The following is an 18990-nucleotide window of genomic DNA, read 5'->3' as shown; positions in this document are numbered from 1 at the left end:
AATAACTCAGAGAAATTGGTCTTTGTAAAAACTCTTTCTCTTTTTAGCTATCTAAAAGTAACTGATATGAATTATTTGGTTTTGGTGGTTGGTGGTTTAGGTTTTTTTAGGAATTACAACATCTAACTTAAATGATCAATTTCTTGACTCAAAGCATAAAAAAACCATAACCTATCTCAAAAATTGAACAAAAAAACAATAAGGGGGCCATAAACAAGATCCAGTAATATTTCAGTTATATGAGATACACTGATTTATTTCCATCTTAAATGAAACAGAGTAACAAAGCAATGTAGAAGAGATTATTTAAGCAGTTTCTTGTTCATAACCTCAGGCCAATCTGGTAAGAATCGTAAGGCACAAACCTCTGGTCTTTAGAATTCCTGCAGTTTTCAGAATGTTCAGTACCCATTTGCCTGTGCTCAGATTTTTGTTGTTAGTTCTGGCTTCTAAATTGCAAAATTATTAGCATCCTATTGACTATATTTAAATATATTCAATATAGTCAATTTCTCATGGATGAATTCAGGTAGAACTGCCTTCTGTTTGCTTAGTTGCTACTTTACTGGCTAAATTCTGAATCTGTGGTGTCTTGTCTCATATTACTACAGTCATTCTCATTTTACGTTGTTGTACAACTCTTTACAGAATTCATAACAGTAATCAAGTTCCTGATCAAATCTGCGTCTTTTTGTTTCAAGATTATTGTGGTTGTTCATCAAAAGAGAATGTGAAGAAAGAGAAGGAATCCAGTATGTGATTTTCTCATTTAAGTAAAATGGAGTTTCAACAGATAAAATGCTTTACTTTGGCTTTATTCTAGCATGAAGAGATTTTAGTTTTCTTACAAACAACAGATACAGTTGTTTATGCATTAAATATATATTTTATTTAGACTGATAAGTTTAAAGGCTTGTTTCATTGCAGATTTATAGACATGAAATAGCAGGCAGCTTTCATTGCAGCTATTAATATTGTTTATAATTAACTTTCACCAAAAAGAAAATGTCTCCTTCCTTACTATCTTGACTCTATTTTAAACTAATATGTCATATTTGTCAATATTCACTGACAAATAAAACACATAGGTACAGAAAATGAAAGATCGATTTTATGTTGTATTGCATGGCTTCTACCTTTAGGCTGCTTCTATTAGATTGCACAGTTTATTTACCTTTCTTTTGTTTGAAAAATCTCCAGAGTTTATGTGCAAATAATCTTGGGAATAGCGAAAAAAGAGGTTATTAGGTTTTTTTATGCTTGTAGTTAAAAGAGGTTATTATATATTTCGGCTGTTTGACCTTGACTGGACAACAGATGACCACTTACCAAGCCACTCTATCACTCCCCTCCTCAGCAGGACAGGGTGGGAGAAAGTAAGATGAAAAAAAAATCCTGGGTCAAGATAAAAGCAGTTTAATAAAAAAAAAAGTAATCAAAGGCTGCACATGGAAGCAAAGAAAAAAAAAGGATGTTATTCTCTACTTCTCATCAGCAGGTAATGTTCAGCCACTTCCCAGGAAGCAGGGCTTCAGTACACATAGTGGTTGCTCTGGAAGACAAATGTTGTAAATAATGAATGCCCCCCGCCCGCCCCCCCCCCCCCCCCCCCCCCCCCCCCCCCCTTATTCCTCCTCCTTTCTTTTAGTTTATATTTCTGAGCAGATACCATATAGTGTGTAATATCCCTTTGGTCACTTTGGGTCAGCTGTCCTGGCTCTGTCCCCTTCCAAGATCTTGCCCACCCCCAGCCTACTGGTGAGGGGGGAATGTTGGACAGACAGGCCAGATGCTGTGTGAGCACGGCTCAGCAGTAGTCAAGCACTGGTGCGTTATCACCACCTTTCCAGCTACCAATACAAGCACAGCACTGTGAGGGCTGCTATGCGGAAAAGTAACTCCATATCAGCCAGACCCAATACATATGTGTGTGTGTATACACACAAAGTGTATTTTGGTTTAGCCTTTTGATTTTTAATGTGGTTGTTGTTTTTTTTTTTTAATCCAATGCACTTCTTACAGGTATTCCTACAATCTTTTAATGAAGAAGTCATTGTAATATCTTCAAGCACATTAAAGAGTAGTTTCCCACTACTATTCCCACAAGAATCATCCTACAATTTTCATTTTCCTAATATTATTACTTTGAAAGGTGTATGATTGCTGTATTATGATGTGGAAGTCTCATTGCTACAAGGAATAATAGATTGTGGCTCTTTTGGTCTATTACATTTAACAGACAGCATTTTACTTTCATAGTTTGATGGTTCTGTTCATTCTTTCTATCTGTCCTGAAGAGTGACATTTTTGTTTTATTCCTATTGATATCTGACAACCTTTTCTTTAAAAGAGAAAAAGTCAGAAAAAAAATAATCCTGTAAAGTAGTTTTCTGAGCCAATTACTGTTTTGCAGATAAACCGCAATGAGACAACACTTGTTTTACTGTTACGTGAGCTGTTGCTATTGCTCATATTGGAAAATTTTCTGTCCATTGTGGGGTCCAAGGGAAATAAAAGAAAAAAAGTATTTAGAAAACTACTGTATACTTATTTGATTTTCTAGCCTTGATGAGGGAGAGTCCAGGAAAATGCATTTGTAGAAGAGACCTTAGATGATTTTTCATTGAGTTCTGAAGTAATCATTCCTGTTCTTCATAGCTAATCTGTGTATGGAGTTAGGTAAACTCTCAGAATTATCTGATATGATTCTTTTTGTGTCCATCACTGTCCTTTTTCCAATCTTTTTGATTTTTTATTACCTAATATCCTACTAGCGGTACTTCATTTACATAAATTCTTCTAAATTTGCTCCAACAGGACTTATTTTCTTTGCACATGAACAAGCAGCTGTCTTTTGCTGAATTTTTGTTCATAGGATTTTAAAGGAGACTTCTGTGGTAATAATTTTCTTCTGCCTGCTGCAGAAAAATTTATCTTTTTTTCATTATTACTGCAGCAATATTTCCAATGTATCAGACAAGTATAAGAGATGAACAGATTACCACTGTAGTTACCTATGAAGAAAAACAATGAAAGTTATAGTAGGATTTTTTAAATTAACTTTGTAGTTTTACTGATTTCTGGGTAGAAGAGGTATGTACTTTCTACTTTACTAAAAACAAAGGAAGACAACATAAAAATAAGAAAATGGAAAATTCTGTAGTGTTGCTCTACAAGCAAGCCTGATGTTTCAATATTATGGAGATTGGTGTGTGACTGAAGAAGCAATTGAAAGGTAATCCAGTCTTGGTATATTTATTAAATTCACAGCTTTTTCATTTTTTATAAATTTTATTTCAGCCTGATTTTTTCCCTGCAGAAATAATATGTGAAAGAAATCTTGCACATTCTGGATAATCTAAACCATACCTCAATGTCTTTTACTCCTTTGGAACTGACAAGTCCTATTCAGCAGTGAAGAAAGCTTAGGTAGCCTTGATAGTTCTGCATCCATACAGTGGAAACCTGGGAAAAGAAGAACGTAAACAAAGAAAAAATTTAGTCTGTCATAAATTTAGAAGTATAAAATTACCTGTTTAAGCCTGAGCTATTTATCGTAAGCTCTCTGTATAGTGAATAGAAATAGACATCTTCAGAACACAGCTCATCTCATTCTATCTACTTATGAAGGATTAAAAGCCTCTCCCAAGAGATGCCTGCTTTCCTCATTGCCTATAAGGAATCATGTAGTGCCTACCAAAGAATCAGACATCTAATTCTTAGATGCTTAAGTTGGAAATATAAAATCAAGAATAGGACTTTTTTTTTTTCTTTCATGTACTCACACTGTTCTGCTGCCTGAAGGATCACAGAATTTTAAAAGCATGAAAGAAACAAGCAAACTTTAGAGAAAGAATGGATATCTGTACATCTCATTCCTTTTCTTTTTGATTGACATAATCTCTAGTAAATGAAGAAAGACTTTAGGGATGTGATTCATTTTTAAAATTACCTACATCCTAAACTGCTTGAGATATTATTAAGCTTCTAAGGTACCTGTTTAGGATTGATAGGTATGACACAGGAAACAAAGGAGATCCATACTCTTCTGAAATGATAACTAAACAAAGGTGGAACAACTTTGAGCATGTAAAATAGCGTTAGACACCTATGATTAGTCATCTAGGTGGGACTCAGCTTACCCTGACTTTGTGTGTCTACAGTGAGGATATCTTTACATGAACTACTTACTTGATCTCCCATTACAGTCCACAGAGATCAAGGGAAGAAATCACCTATAAGCACTTAGTACCCTTTTGTAGAGGAAGGCAGGCAGTGGGTTGATTAGCACTGATAACATGCAGCTGTGGCCTTGCCTCAGAGGCAGTGGGTTGATTGACATGGATGATGTGCAGCTGTGGTGTGGGGTGGGGTGGGGTGGGGCGGGGCGGGGCGTGGCATGGCATGGCATGGCATGGCATGGCATGGCATGGCATGGCATGGCCTGGCCTGGCCTGTGGAAGAAGGAGCTATAGCACAGACAGTAGAATCTGACTTGTAAAGCCTTGTTACAGCACCCTTTAGATGTGTTAGCATAGGAAATATATCTGTTGATTTGTGTTACATCTTGCTGACATAGGCTTTAAGTGAAAGTTATATCCTTTAGAGTGGCAAGATGATCTAGGATATCTGAAATGGTGCTGAAATTGTATGTAATTTGATTAAGCTGTTAATGTATATGTGCATGTATATATCTCTGGATATACACTCACATATGTGGACAAGCTTTCAGAATATCCTAACAATGTTGTGTAGATAAACAGAAACATCTAAGTTAAAAAAGACAGGAAAAATTAATGTAAAAGAATGTCCATGTGTGCATATGTTCCTGTATGTGTGCAGAAAAATGAGGAAAAAGTAAAAAAGTATATATGAAGAAAAGAACAAAATGAACCCCAATTTTCACTCAAATTTACATGTGGGATTATTCTTGCACTTATTTCCTCCTCCTTTTTTCTGTTACATTTGAACTTTAGCAAATAATTTCTTTAGTAGAGTATTTATGTTTCTGGAAAGGACTAATCATACCCGTGGGTAATATATAACTAAAAACTAACAGCCCTCATGGACTTGAGCAGAAAACAGTCATACTGCTGAGTATGAAATTCTCAAAGGAATGAAAATACAAAACAGCTATCACTACAAAAATACTGAAAATCTTTGTCACATTTAGGAGGGATGTTAGAGGCTAATCTTAAGTAAAAGAAAAAGATCAGAAATCTTTTTGGAGACTCATAGATTGCTGGTATGATTTGATATTCTCAGTGTGACAAATATATTGATCAAAACATCCTAAATAACTATTACATCCTTTGAAAATAACACAAAGACCTTGGTAAAATGTATTGACTGACTTCTTTTACTTTGAAGTCACAGATTATTTTCCCAAGGTCCATGGGTTTGCTATTTATTTTTTCTTTTTAGACATATTGACAACAAACATTAACTCATCAGGAACAAACCAGAGATACTGAAGTAGGAATGAAACACAAATCTTTGCCTCCACTTGCAGCAACAGAGTGTCTGCTTTCTTTTTGTCATCTTGTGCTGTAAAAGGTACGTTTCTATTTAAAAAATTAATCTCTGCATATTAAGGCTACAAAGATATTCTGCTACTTTGTGACAGTAGGGTGCAGCCAAGGTATTACTGTCTTGTCTACAATTCACTTCATGTAGGAGTCTGATGATTCTTTTGCATTTTACATCAAAAGATAGATTTGGAAAAATGATGAAGGGAACATTTTTTAGAGAGGATATAGATGTAATATTTGTAAGTTGCTTCTTTTTAAGGGGGCTGATTTTCTTTTATTTGTGGATTGCATTGCCACACAAGCTGTAAGAACAGGGTAGAGAATGCTACCAAGGTGACCACAATACAGGTCACACAGCAGGAGCAATGGACAGGCCCTTAAGGAAATGCAGGAACAGCAAAAGTGTATGTGATATTCTCCCTAATCTTCCATTCTCTGTCATTTTCAAATAAGAGGATTTCTTGAGCTGGATTTTGTTTTGCACATTTTGTCTCCCTCAGTGTTGGAATTTTTTTGGTCCAAGATGGTATTTTTGAGCCTATGTACATTTTTACATCCACAAGGATTTCTTTCCAAGGAATTAACAGGATTAGTGTCTACTGACTGAAGAAACAATACTTATTATGCATTTAAATGATGCTATTCCTTCCTAAAGATTTGTAGCTGTTTTTCTGATACATTTCTTTGGTATACCAGCATATGCCATTTTGCTTCCTGACATCATGGAACCATTTCTGAGAAAACTCACTTGAGCTCAGAATGAATAGTGTATTAACTGGTACATCGCAGTGGCAGCCGTTGTCACTACTGCTCCAGGATCTGTGTTGTTTTCAGAATGTAGTTTAAATGTATATCTTTGATTATTTTTTTTTCATTCTGTGGAGAACATTTCTATTTTAGTTTTTAATTACTCATTGGCTGTGCATTTTTGATCCCTTTTGCAGAGAATATTTAAAATCCTCAATATGAACATCAACTGCTACCAGAGTGGTTACATTTTTCCTTCTGGGATACTCTTACAGCTTTGGCTGGCAGAGGTACTCAGAATATATCCTCCTATGCATTCTGAGTCACAGCAAATTTTCTCACATGTGGCTCAGTAGAGCCTTAATTTAAAAGGCAGTAAGCTGCCAGTAGAGTGTACTCAGTAAGAAAACCTCAGTTCTGAAACAGATTGGAAAAATTATCTTTAGTGGTCTTTAGAAGAAGTTGTTAGAGAACCTATTACTACATGTTTCCATTCAGGTTGAGCTTTGATAAGAATTGATCTTTGGAGCCAGCGCTAAATATACTGTTGTTCTTTGTTACCTTAATATTCTGTTTTCTAGGATAACTTCCATTAAGTGCTTTTCTGTTGATTTTTACCTCATTAAAACATTTCTGTGAAGCTTCAAAACTACTGCACAGATTCACAATGCTTTTGGGCATCTAATTCCCATTGTTTTTAACAGGATGCAGATTTCTCAGGTTGATATTCTATGTTTTGCTAAAGCACTTGGTAAAAGTCACTGATGTCTTTCTTTTGAAGGATTGAGCTTTTATTTTGATGGAGGAAATATGTACCAATGTTATTTCTGATTTCATTACTTTAGGTGCAGGTTGTTGTCATTTCAATACTTTAAGTGCAGGTTGTTATAACTTGAATTTAATGGACATCATTAGCTATGATAAAAAAAGATTCAATGTTACTCTTCAAGATGCTTTAAGAAGTTCTAAAGGGGCAAAAGAACTTTAAAATGTGAATATCTGTTAGTCTTGGATTATACTGCTTGATTAAGCTATTAATAACTGCTGCTTTTTTTGGTGTAAAAGCAGTGTCATCACATCAGGTGCATGGAAAGTCAAAAAATGGTCCTTAGTTCATCTAGCATACAAAAGTTATAATAAAGAATCCTAATTGGTGGTAATTATGTTTGACTCCAAAAAACTTTCATAATTTCCATATTAGTTAAAAATATTTCTGTTTCTTACTTTACTTTATTGTCCATTTCTTATAACTGATGTTAATGATTACATCTATGTTCCTCTGCAACAGTGGCTTCAGTCTCCTTCAGTCTACAGATTCCTATAGAATTCTGACTGGATCTTTTATAAAGAATTTAAGCCAACTGACAGGTAGATTTTATTATTTTTTTAAAACTTGCCTTTTACAGGCTCCTTTTATATACTTCATAAGTCTTTACAGGTCCGTGTATCACTATTTTTAAAAGCCCTATTCATATTGTCCAAAATCAGCTGAATCAAGTAACTCAGTCCAATTCATTATCAAAATTTCAGTTGCTTTTTCCATGTCTAGGGACATAGAATGCAATTTAATCCCTTTTGTCTGAGTCACAGTTTGGGATAAGGGCCCGAATTCACCATCTGCACTTCCTATTTATTACCTATTTACACATGCACCTCCCGTCACCATCTAGGCTTTGGGCATTGCAGCATTCTGATTTAATTTCTCATGGGATAATAAAGTAGCAACACAAAAAGTAGTCTTGGCGAAGAACTCCCTTAACCACAAAAATATCTCTATTTAAATTAACCAAGAGCTAAAGGTACCTGAAAATAGCTAAAGATCCCAACATAACCTTTTCCAGTATGTGATATCTTCAATGCTCAGTGTAAGTGGGCCAGTGCCAAGCGTGGCCCATATGCACGTGAAACAAGCTCTTGCATTGCTTCCTGCTTTCCATTGCCTGATGTTTTCAGGCCTCCATGGAGACTGTATCAAAAATGCCAACCTCCCTCAGAAGCAGGGCATCTGAAATGGCACACAATCACACGATTAAATCCAGACACTTTTTTAGGCACAAAATACTAGCAGTAGATAATAGGAACACTGGCTAATATGCTTGAGAAGGAAGATTGTTAGAACAATGCTGGTGTCTAGAAAGCTGGAAACATGCTGATGAGAAGTTGTGATGTTTCTTTGATCATTGGTGCAGGTTCCTACACAAGCAAAAGCCTTAATTTATATTTTATTACACTGTATTGCATTGTCTTCTACTGTATTTTATATCATTTTACCTTATTCTCTACTTTCTATCTTTCTTCTTATCCCCATATTCATTCCTAAACAATAGTTATCCTTCAGAGAAAAGAGAAAAAGTTTCCTATAAAACTAATAAAATGTTGAATTGTTTGACAAGATTTGGTTTGGAGGCAGTACTTTATTATTAAGAAAACCAAAAATAGAAAAAGATAAAACTTAAATGACTACACAGAAAATATCTTAAACAGGAACACGAATTTCAGAAACAACAAGGTGTTAAATCAAAAACTGTAATCTGAAAAGAACCCATACTCATATGCCATATAAATTTATGTTTTCCTAACTTCTGTATATAGGAGGTGTATATGGTAGAAGTAGTATATGCTCATAGTATATAAGCAGAACACAGACATTTGAGCACATTTCAGTAGTCTGGAAGCAGAAGTCCTGGCACTCAGTCAGTGTGTCAAAGAACCTTTCATGTTTTTAATCCCATCTCCATTTCAAAACAGAATATCCAAACCATTTTGGAAGTAGAGAAAAGAACTCACACTTGGCATTGTGCAATATATACTATGTGCTCGTTACAGGCCTGTGAACTTTTCAATGTGACAGATGGGTGCTGGTTTATATTCTTTTCTGCAGACTTTAAGAACACACCACTGGGTTCTCAGCTGCCTGCATTGGTGTCCCAAGATATATCTAAAAAGACCAAGCCCATATTATTCTTTTTCTACTCTCTACGAAAAGATCCCATCCATCCATTCAAATAAATAAATAAATAGAATAAATCAACCTTAAAGGGATAAACTAATCTTTGAAAGGTGAGTGAAGGAAATCATCCAGCATCCTTTCCTACTGAGTTCTACAACTTTACACTGTGTCCTTATTTCAGGAATATTTACATGCAAATAATTGTTTTATTCAAAGCACCCACAATACTACACTGTCTAAAACCTCTTTGTGAAAGGCATCACTCTGAGTAAGTCTCTATGCATTATAAAATGTGGATATGTTATTGATGGCTCTGTTTTCAACTTTGTTGGCCAGGTATCTAAAAATTAGGCGTTGCAGCACCTGCATTTTTATACATAAATCTTATTTGGATCTTTTTATCCAATGGATAAGAAATGGATCCCATTCAGAAGCCTAACTTGTCTTTGAAATTGCTGGTAGACGCTCCAGATGTGTTATTACCTATCCAAGTACAATAGTAGTGCAGTAAAAATCTACATTGTATAGTTAATATAATTTATTAATGGGCAAGATGTTTTTTAAACTCAGTTGACAAATTGTGGTCAGATTTATTCCATGATTTTTTTTTAAGTGGTAAGTTAAAAAGCAGAAAGAAACACAAACATTTTACAGAGAAATTACCAAATTACTACTCCTACATAATGTTATGATAATTATATGGGGGGAAATTGTCTTGGGATGCGTATTTATCTTTTACTCTTATAGTCAGATACACTTGCTATGCTGTTATGTGCTCAGAAATTCTTCATTACGTTGCTTAACAGGAGCATGAGAAGTCAATAGTTAACCATGAACCATAAGAAATGTTTCAGGGATGTTTATCAAAGGTAACTAAAAGATAACATACTTTTTTTTTTTTTTTTTTTTTTTTTTTTTTTTTGCCTACATGATCAATAAGAGGAAAGTCCAGGCCAGTGGTAACAAGCACATTTTTCTTCTGATGATTATTGGATCATCGATGTCTTTCTACCTAGTCTGAAATGTCAGGTGTCAATTTTTGCTGCAGAGCTTTCAAGTTTACTGTGCACTAATGCTAACTGTCACTGTTTTTCACTGCCAGCAAGAAAGTTGTGGACCATATAAGTGTTTGAATTAGTATTACTGTATTTCTAGTCACTTTTTAAAGTAATTCCTTGAAGCTGAACAAAAGGCACAGTGGGAGGAAGTGCATGTTGTTAAATGTTATGTTGATCCATTCTGGCACCTTTTGGAAATGATACAGTGACACAATATTGCAAATATTAAGGCATGGTGGAAAACCAAACAAAAACCAAACAAACAAAAACCCAAATTAAACAAACAAACAAAAAAGCTATCAAAGCCAAGCTAAAATGCCAAAACAAACAAACAAAAAGTGTTATAAAACAATTTATAAAGTGAATTTGGCTAGAAAGTACACTTGCCACTGTATTCATCTTAAAACTTTGAATAAAAGAACTGGACCCACACTGGAGCAGTGTGTGAAGAACTGCAGCCCGTGGGAAGAACTCACATTGGAGAAGTTTGTGGAGAGCTGTCTTCCATGGGAGGGACCCCATGATGGAGCAGGGGAAGAGAGTGAAGAGCCCTCCCTGTGAGGAGGGAGGAACAGCAGAGACAACGTGTGATGACATGACCATAACCCCCATTCCCCTGTGCCAGGTAGAGAATTTGGGAGGGAAGTTGAGCCCAGAGGAGGAAGGAGGGGTTGGGGGAAGATGTTTTTAAATTTTGGGTTTATTTTTTATTATCCTACACTGAGTTGAATAGTAATAAATTAAACTGATTTCCCCAAGTCAGGTCTGTTTTGCCCATGACAGTAATTGCTGAGTGACCTCCCTGTCCTTATCTCAACCCACAAGCTTTATATCCTATTTTCTCTCCCCTGTCCTGCTGAGGAGGGGTGTGATAGGGCAGCTTTGGTGGGCAACTGGTGTCCAGCCAAGGCCAAATCACCATGGTGTTTTTTGGCATCCCAAAGGGGACATGAGAAATTTAGGATAAAGATAGTAACTGGGAAGGTAACGGGTAAAACATGGACAAAATATAGCTGGACAGTGAAGAGCAAAATGATCGTGGGGAAATTTTGTTGCAAATGTGGTGAAGAGATGGGGGGTGGATTATGTGTAAATTTTCCATTCTTGTTCAGTGTTGTGATTTTGTTATTTTGATTTTGGTGTGCCAAATTCCTTTTGTTGATGTGAGTGAAGTTTGTGAAGTTTCTGTGATGAATGTGGATTTCAAGGATAATTCTTAAATATGTGATTCACAGAGGCAACAGTTGGAAAGTATTGGGTTTTGTTGGCAAGGTTTCTGACCTCTCTTTCCAGGGATTTAACAGTGTTCTCCACACATTGGCTGTTCCTCTCTCTTCTAGATGCCTCTACACTAGGTGGAAAGATGAATGCAAAGGAACCATTTATGATGATTTAGAGCTCCTGCTTACTTATACTGCCCTTATTCTGTTCAGGTAGCGTATCCAAAGTTACTGTATACAACCCTTGTGATATTTTAAAAGTCAGAACTAGACCCAGAGACTGACAAAACCTGGGCCCCTCCATTCTAGAGTCTCTTTGTAGCACTTCTGAAGATCATGACTCTTTTTGTTGTCCTAGATTAGAAATATATTTCTTAGATGGTGAAGTATTAGTGTAGTGTGAAGTATGCAAGTCTGGAAATGCTAACAAAGTTAGCAATTTAGATATATAAGCTTCTTGGAGATAGATTTGGATGGAAAAGATGTTATATCTTTTAAAAATTAGCTGTTTGGAGATATCTGAGGATTTAATCTTAAGGGTTTTTTTCTTTTGCATACTGTGCAGTTACAGCAAAATTATTATGAAGTCTTACTTTTTATTCTAATTTTAGTAATATCATAGGGACTGTATATGATGAAAATTTTTGGAGGCTGATCCATCTAATACTAGAACATTTATTTTAGGTTCTGTCTACTGTGGGGCAAATATGATACCTGGTGTACCTTGAAGGCTTGTTCCCAGTTTCTCAGACTAGAGAATTCGTTAGATAATCTGTCAATTCCCATGCAAAGGTTTTATTTCAGTTGAAAAAAAGGCAAGGAGAAAGAGTGTCTATCATTTACTGTTGAATTTCATGTTGTCCATTAATGATCAATGATGTGCCTAGAGATATGTATTTGCTTTTATCTCTTTTATATTTCAAACTGAAGTTAAAAAATTTATTCCTGCAAAAATTTATTAAGATTATTGCTTTATAAACTTTGTTAAATAACAGGACATTTGTTATAGAAAAAATCTGGATATCAGTGAAGATTTTTTAAAAATAAGTCTATAACCAATAACAATTTCTGTTTGCCTTGTTAAATATGAGGTAATTCAGGGATTAAGGAATACCACTGGATTCACTGGCCATATTAAAATAGAAGCAATGGATTCCCAATCACTGAAACTTGTAAAATACATAAACCTGAAGAAAAGACCACAGGTAACAATCAACCACAAAGATTTTTATGTGCCAATGTCTATATAATTCATTGCCACAGGGAATGTTATAGTACTGTAGCTATATATTCTCTAAAGTATTGTCTTAATGTCAATGAACTTTTCCCTCTGCTTTGATTAGAGAGATGCTTCTGCCACCAGCTGAACATTTTTTTGCTAACAAGCTGATGTTTTTCTCTTCTGTTTACAGAATGATCAGAGTTGTAAACATTGATGATAAAACAGTGAGCTTTACATCCCAGTTCCACTGCAAAAAGACGTGTCTGCACAAAGAAACCTTGATAATATGTTTATTGTTTTAATCTATGAATGAATTATCACTTTTTCTCTGAGTCTGCGTCAATAGATTTTAAAATATTTGCCTTACACATTCTCAGGAAGCTTGGTTTTACTCCATATTTTTGTAGGTCTTTGATCACTGAACCTCTCCTAATTTCTGTTAAAACAATTTGAGCTGATAGCAGTTGTACATATATCATGTGACATCAATCACTGAACTGTTCATTATAGCTGATGTATTGCAGGGAATATGGCTGTGAGTCCATTTAACTAGGCATTTGGCAAATAAAATGCAAAATTATATGGTGTCCTGCTGAGGGCAGCAAAACATTCAACATACATGCTTTTAATAAGCCAATTGCTATTCTATGCAAACTAATTCTGAAATTGCAAATGTCAGGAAAGTATACTTTTGGTTTAGGAATAGATGCTAGGAAGCTGCATTTTTCCCGTCGTATCAATCTGATAGAGTTTTCTAATATTAATAAAACCTCTTACAAATTTTTCTTCAAACTTACATCCCACATTAGAATGGGTCTGCAGATGAAAACAGATGTTTAAACCAGAAACCAGTTACAGTATTAATCTCTAAGCACAGTGGAAAAGGTGAGAATAACCTGATTTTTTTTCCTTTACATGACTTGATATATACCATACAAAAAATACTGGAACTAGGTTCGGGTATCTCTACAAAAACTACATTATATTTTTGATGATTTAGATTAACACCTAAAGTAATTTAAAAAATAATTCCAATTGCCTGATATTGCTGGAAAATATAAAATTAGGAAGAGTAGAAACAGTAAATCTCAATAGTTAGGTATCTGGAAATAAGCAAAGAGAAATTTACACATCATCCCTCCAGGATGAAGATTCTCCTTTTTAGTGATTCTTTCAATAACCTCAACTCTCACCTTAGAAACAACTACCCAAAATGGAAGACAGTTGCCAAATTGACAAGTATTTAGTCTTATGCAAGACTAAAATGATTCATTGTTCTTTTTATTAAGACAAAAAAAACCAAACAAGCAAACAAACAAAACTGCTCTGTACATATATATTCATTTTGCCCATACGCAGCTGACTTTGGCTTCCTTTTTGCCTGAGTTTATGTCAGAATCTGAAATAGATACGATGGAAAAATTGTTTACATTATATGCTTTTGTCAAATGCATATGAGGAAAAAATAATGCTATGTTTCATGCTGAGCAATAAGCACAGACCATTTTCAGAGGAAACATGGACTGCAATGTTATTAGTCATACATTTTAGGTTTATCTGTGGAATAATTTCCAACATTCAGTCACAAACTAACCTTGAATATGATTTGTACTTTGTATTTCAAATCTGCCTGTTGCTCTGTATGATGTAAATATTTTAATTTTCTATGAAAGATGTGTGTTCTGTTTAGAAGGAAAGGAAAGCAGTTTCGGTTTTAAAAGGATTGTTTTTAAAGACACTTGTAAAGCTTTGTTTTCAGGCATTACACAAACTAGTAAGTAATTTAAAATGATACATGGTTATTCAGTTCTTAAAATTTAACTGTGTAGGGGATTATTTGAATATCTATTGCAAGGTTAGTTCTCTCTCCTCTTCTTTTTTTTTTTTTTTGTTTTTTGTTTACCTAACACTTGAAAAATTAAGTGTTATTACATAACTCTCCTGATGCTGTTTTATGTAAGCATGGAGAATAATAACCAAAACATATTTTTAAAGGTGTACAGGTGTGAGATAAATCTTGGTATATGCTGTGTTCTTTTGAATTTACTTTTGAAGGGCTACACAACATATTTCTTAAAAGACTTCCATATTATTTGAAGAAGTAAGACATTAATGTTATGCATATATAAATCAATAAATAAATTGCCTGGTGTAAAAAAGATAAAGTTTTGACTTTGTTATTCATATGGAACAATTTGCTGGCTTTCAAAATAATTGTCAGGTAAACTGATAACAGATTAGTTGCTTCTCATCATATTAAAAAAAGTTATATCTTTCTGACTGCTTTTCTGTTTGCTTAATGCTTTGTCTGAAATTTCTAATTGTGTGGTTTTCAGGAGAAAAAAAAAGATATTATGAAATCTGACTAGCCTAAAATATGTGCAGTGGTTTTTATTAAATACATGAACAAAAACATTAAGAGATGCCATAAGCATAACCACACATAAGTGTGAAGTTCTCAGATTCTTCCTCCTGTTCAGACTATGACCCCTATTGGATACCCTTTCACTCTCATAAAGTGAAAAGCAAATGAATAGACGGACTTCAGGTTAACCTGTGCATTAGAATTTCTCTGTGGAAAAGATGAACACTTAGCAGAGGATTTTTTGAGGTGGTGGTGTTACACAGTCTTCAGTGGAAGGTTTCAGAGCAGTGATGGTACTAATGGGATTAAGGTGTTTTAAGAGAGGACAGAATCTTTGTTGGAGAGGGTTTATTTGCTGTTTCATTTTTTGCAGTTGTAGTCTTCAGGCCAAAGAGAACAGTGTGAGGAAATAGGGAAAGAAAAGGAGAAATGGAAAGAAAGGTAAATCCTGCTAATGAAAGCATTACTTTGTTTTCATTTGCAAATGTTCTATTTGTGAGAAGTAATAAATCTCCTTTCACCTTCCAGTGCTTTCTTTTCTTTTTTTTCCCACGAAGGTCAATGGTCAAGACTGCAAGCCAGATTTCTGATTTTTGAGGGAGATTAAACAAAAAGGAGAAAGGAAGAAGAAAATTATCCATTATGGAACCTGAGAGGAAAAAGAACTTGATTATTCCTGTCCAACCTAAAGGAGGGAGTGAAAAGTATAAATAGCCAAAAAAAAGGGCTCTCAAATCCTGAAAGAAAACAAAATTCCTTTCTTCCTTCCTTCCTTGCTAACATCATCTATCTCTTATTAAGAATTCTGGACTGAGCTTAGGTAGGCCAAGCTGATATTACGTTGATACACATATCTTAATTGATAAGTATAAGAAATGTATTTACAGCCAGGACAATTATGTGTATTGCTATCCTATTTCTTCTTACAGAATGCAAACTTTTTTCCAAGGCTCCTGGCACTGCCTTAGGCTGAGATTTGTGGATGATATGTACAGTGATAGCAGTCAGAAGTCTTAACCATATAATTCATCTTGGGACTTTACTTTTTCTCTGTTTTCCTCTTGCCAAGGTTAAGCTGAGTATGCTTTGCTAGACAGAATTGGAGCTATAAGCTGGAGCATCACAGTTACTGTTCTGTGGCCTATATTATGCGAAGTAGCCTTGCTAATGACAATGTCAAATGTCCTTCTTGAAATCTACCTGACATAGTAGTTGTCACCACAGGAAAATGAAAACATAAGGATGCACTAGATAGATAAATAGTTTTATTAAAATGATCTGCACATTTCTTTACTTCAGCCTCACCAGGTAGTATGATATCTATATTTAGGTTTTCATTAGCATCCTAGGGGAAGTAAATACTCCTCCGACTCATTTGATTAATCTCTGCTTGTTTTCTACCTACCTTCTCACTCTACTTTTTAATAAAAAATCCCCAGCTTAATTTTGATCGGATTGCATACTTTACACTTCAGTAACTTGCTAATAAGAAGGAATATCTTTATTCCCTCAACCCTCCTCCAATGCTTGCATTGATGAGTGGATGTTTTATAGGTCTGCTTGTTAGAGTTTGCACAGAAAGCTAAGGCTTTTTAACTTTAAATTTGTGAATAATATTTTCTTTGCATTTTCTTAACTTTTTTAAACTTATTTTGCTGTACAACTATACATTGCAATGCATATGAGATAAAGCAAATGCATCCACACACTAGCATGTAAAAAAGTATACAGAAGAAAGTATAATTAAACACTTAGGGGTGAGTTCTATACAGAATACCTTTGGATTTACAATACAAATATCCCCCCTGAAAAACACCTACAAAATGTTGAATTATATTGGATGACTATTTTGGCACTCATCACCCTTTCCAAGAAGGGAGAAGAGGGCTAGATCACAATCCTACAGGAAACAGATATATGCATAGATGCTATGTTACCTAGCAACATGGTCCCAGTCTGTTATTTACTCCATTTTGCAAATCTTACTATAGTACATGGGGAGGAAAATGACACACATTAGGTGTACTGAGTCCTTAATCTCTGGTTCAGCAGGTCCAGAAAGAAATGGAAAATGTGTATTTGTGTATGCCATTCTGGATAAATATTATGAAAGGCTTATCTCCCTGCATATAGCAAGAACAAGTCCCTATTATTAGCTAGTATTTCACAAAAGTCAGATGTGTTAAAGTCTTTACAGATTACAAGAAGAAAACAAAAACCAAAACAAAAATAATTTTCAATCTTGCAACCTCAACTCTTGTAATTAAAGCAAGTAATGTACTTCAGGTTCTACTGAAGTGACAGCATGGAACAATAGTGTCTTTTATTCAGTCCTACATACAATGAGCATCATACAGAATACACTTGTAAGAAAAGCTGTTAACATGCTTACATGTTTACAAGAGGTGTTTTTTTCTTTAACATAAAAAGGTTAGAAAACTTGGAGAAGAGTCATAACAGTTATGAATAGGCAAAAATGGCGAATGTGCCTACGCTTTTTCATTCATAGGTACAGATATCTATTTTTTTTATCCATAGCTCTGACACCATACAGTTTTCTTTCTAATTGAAGATCAAACACTAAACACTAAGGGAGTACAGAAAGGTTATGATCCAAAACTTTCTAAAATAAAGTATTTTTTGTTAGTTGACTAGGGCAGGTTTGTTGTACACTTTCAGGAAATTCCTGATTTATACGTGCCCATGTGCCTGTGTCTATGGGTATCTTCTGGATATCGGATTATTTTTTGTGCTGAAAAAGAGGATCAATCCCCCGCTTATATTGGGTCTCCCAAGGATACTAAAGTGGTTTTGCAGGCTTTCAGAGAATCTTGGAAACTCTAACCTTTCATAAACTGGAAAACTCTCCACTGGCAAAGACTTATGACTAACTGTGGCATCTGCCATTAACAGAGCAATCACAGTAACTGTGTGTTATACTGGTCTGTATGTGTGTTTAGGACCTGAACTGCCATCCATGCAAGTCTTCCCTTTAGGACTTCTCTTTTTATTTCTACTGCTGAACAGAATAGTCTAGAGGGTCATCTGGTTGTTCATCAAATACCATGTAGCACAGCATACTGACTTGTGTCTCTCTTCTAGTTCCTGGTTTCAGGTATGTTTAATCAGAACGAGGGTTAAAATTTAATGGCTGCGCTGGGCTATCAGAGGGTCTTTTAATCCTCCAAAAGGCACTACAGTAATCAGTGGTGTATTGTTTGGCCTTGTGTACAAGTGCAGCAAAACAGATCTGAAGCTCAAGATACGTGATTAGGTCCACGTGCTTCAGCAAACACTGGGCCTACTGAACATAAAGACTACTTGACGAATAATTCACTATCAACCCTGAGAAAGGACAACAATTCAGCATCAAAAGGTTTGCTGAAACTTAAATAGCAGATCAGAGCAGATTTGACACTTCAGTAGATGATGCTGAACACTAAGAGAAAAGGGGATATTCTTGGTACAAGCAAAAGCATTGAACCAGCCTAAGTAATAGCCAAAACTGGTTGCCTATCTCATGAAAACAAAGTATATATTTATTTAAATAATCTCAGCTCAGGATAAAAAAACCCAACATTTTTAATATTTCATTTCCGAAACAAGTCAGAAAGTTTTTTTGCATTTGTAATCTTTTGTATTCTTTTCATTTGTGTGTGTGTTTCTACCCACAACTGGAAGTAAAATAATTTTGGAATGAATATTTAAATTTTCATTGTGAAATATCAAACTAGGATTTTAAGTTTCAGAAGTCTCCTCCTCAAACACCTTTCTATTTTCTCTGAATTAAATACCACCTGAATCAAAATTATGAGTTAATTAATTTTGTTGTTAAATTGGCATTTTCTCACGGAAGCCTCTTTGACATTTTCTTTCCTAAACGGATCTAGTCATAAC

General features: G+C 34.9%; 1 long non-coding RNA gene across 2 annotated transcripts; it reads left to right on the top strand.

The window, feature by feature from the left end:
• The first annotated feature begins 5381 nt into the window (after window positions 1–5381).
• Window positions 5382–14888, top strand: LOC121083731. Of its 2 annotated transcripts, XR_005826469.1 has the most exons (6): window positions 5382–5556; window positions 7567–7646; window positions 10035–10097; window positions 11627–11719; window positions 12598–12711; window positions 12919–14888. It is a non-coding gene; the product is annotated as an uncharacterized LOC121083731 (long non-coding RNA). The 2 variants fall into 2 exon arrangements; XR_005826468.1 differs by lacking the exon at window positions 12598–12711 and having other exon boundaries at window positions 5386–5556.
• Window positions 14889–18990: the final 4102 nt, after the last annotated feature.

Source organism: Falco naumanni, chromosome 2 (genome assembly GCF_017639655.2).
Source record: "Falco naumanni isolate bFalNau1 chromosome 2, bFalNau1.pat, whole genome shotgun sequence".
In the NCBI taxonomy this organism is placed as follows: Eukaryota; Metazoa; Chordata; class Aves; order Falconiformes; family Falconidae; genus Falco; species Falco naumanni.
The sequence above is the reverse complement of the archived record's forward strand: the minus strand, read 5'-3'. Positions and strand labels throughout refer to the sequence as shown.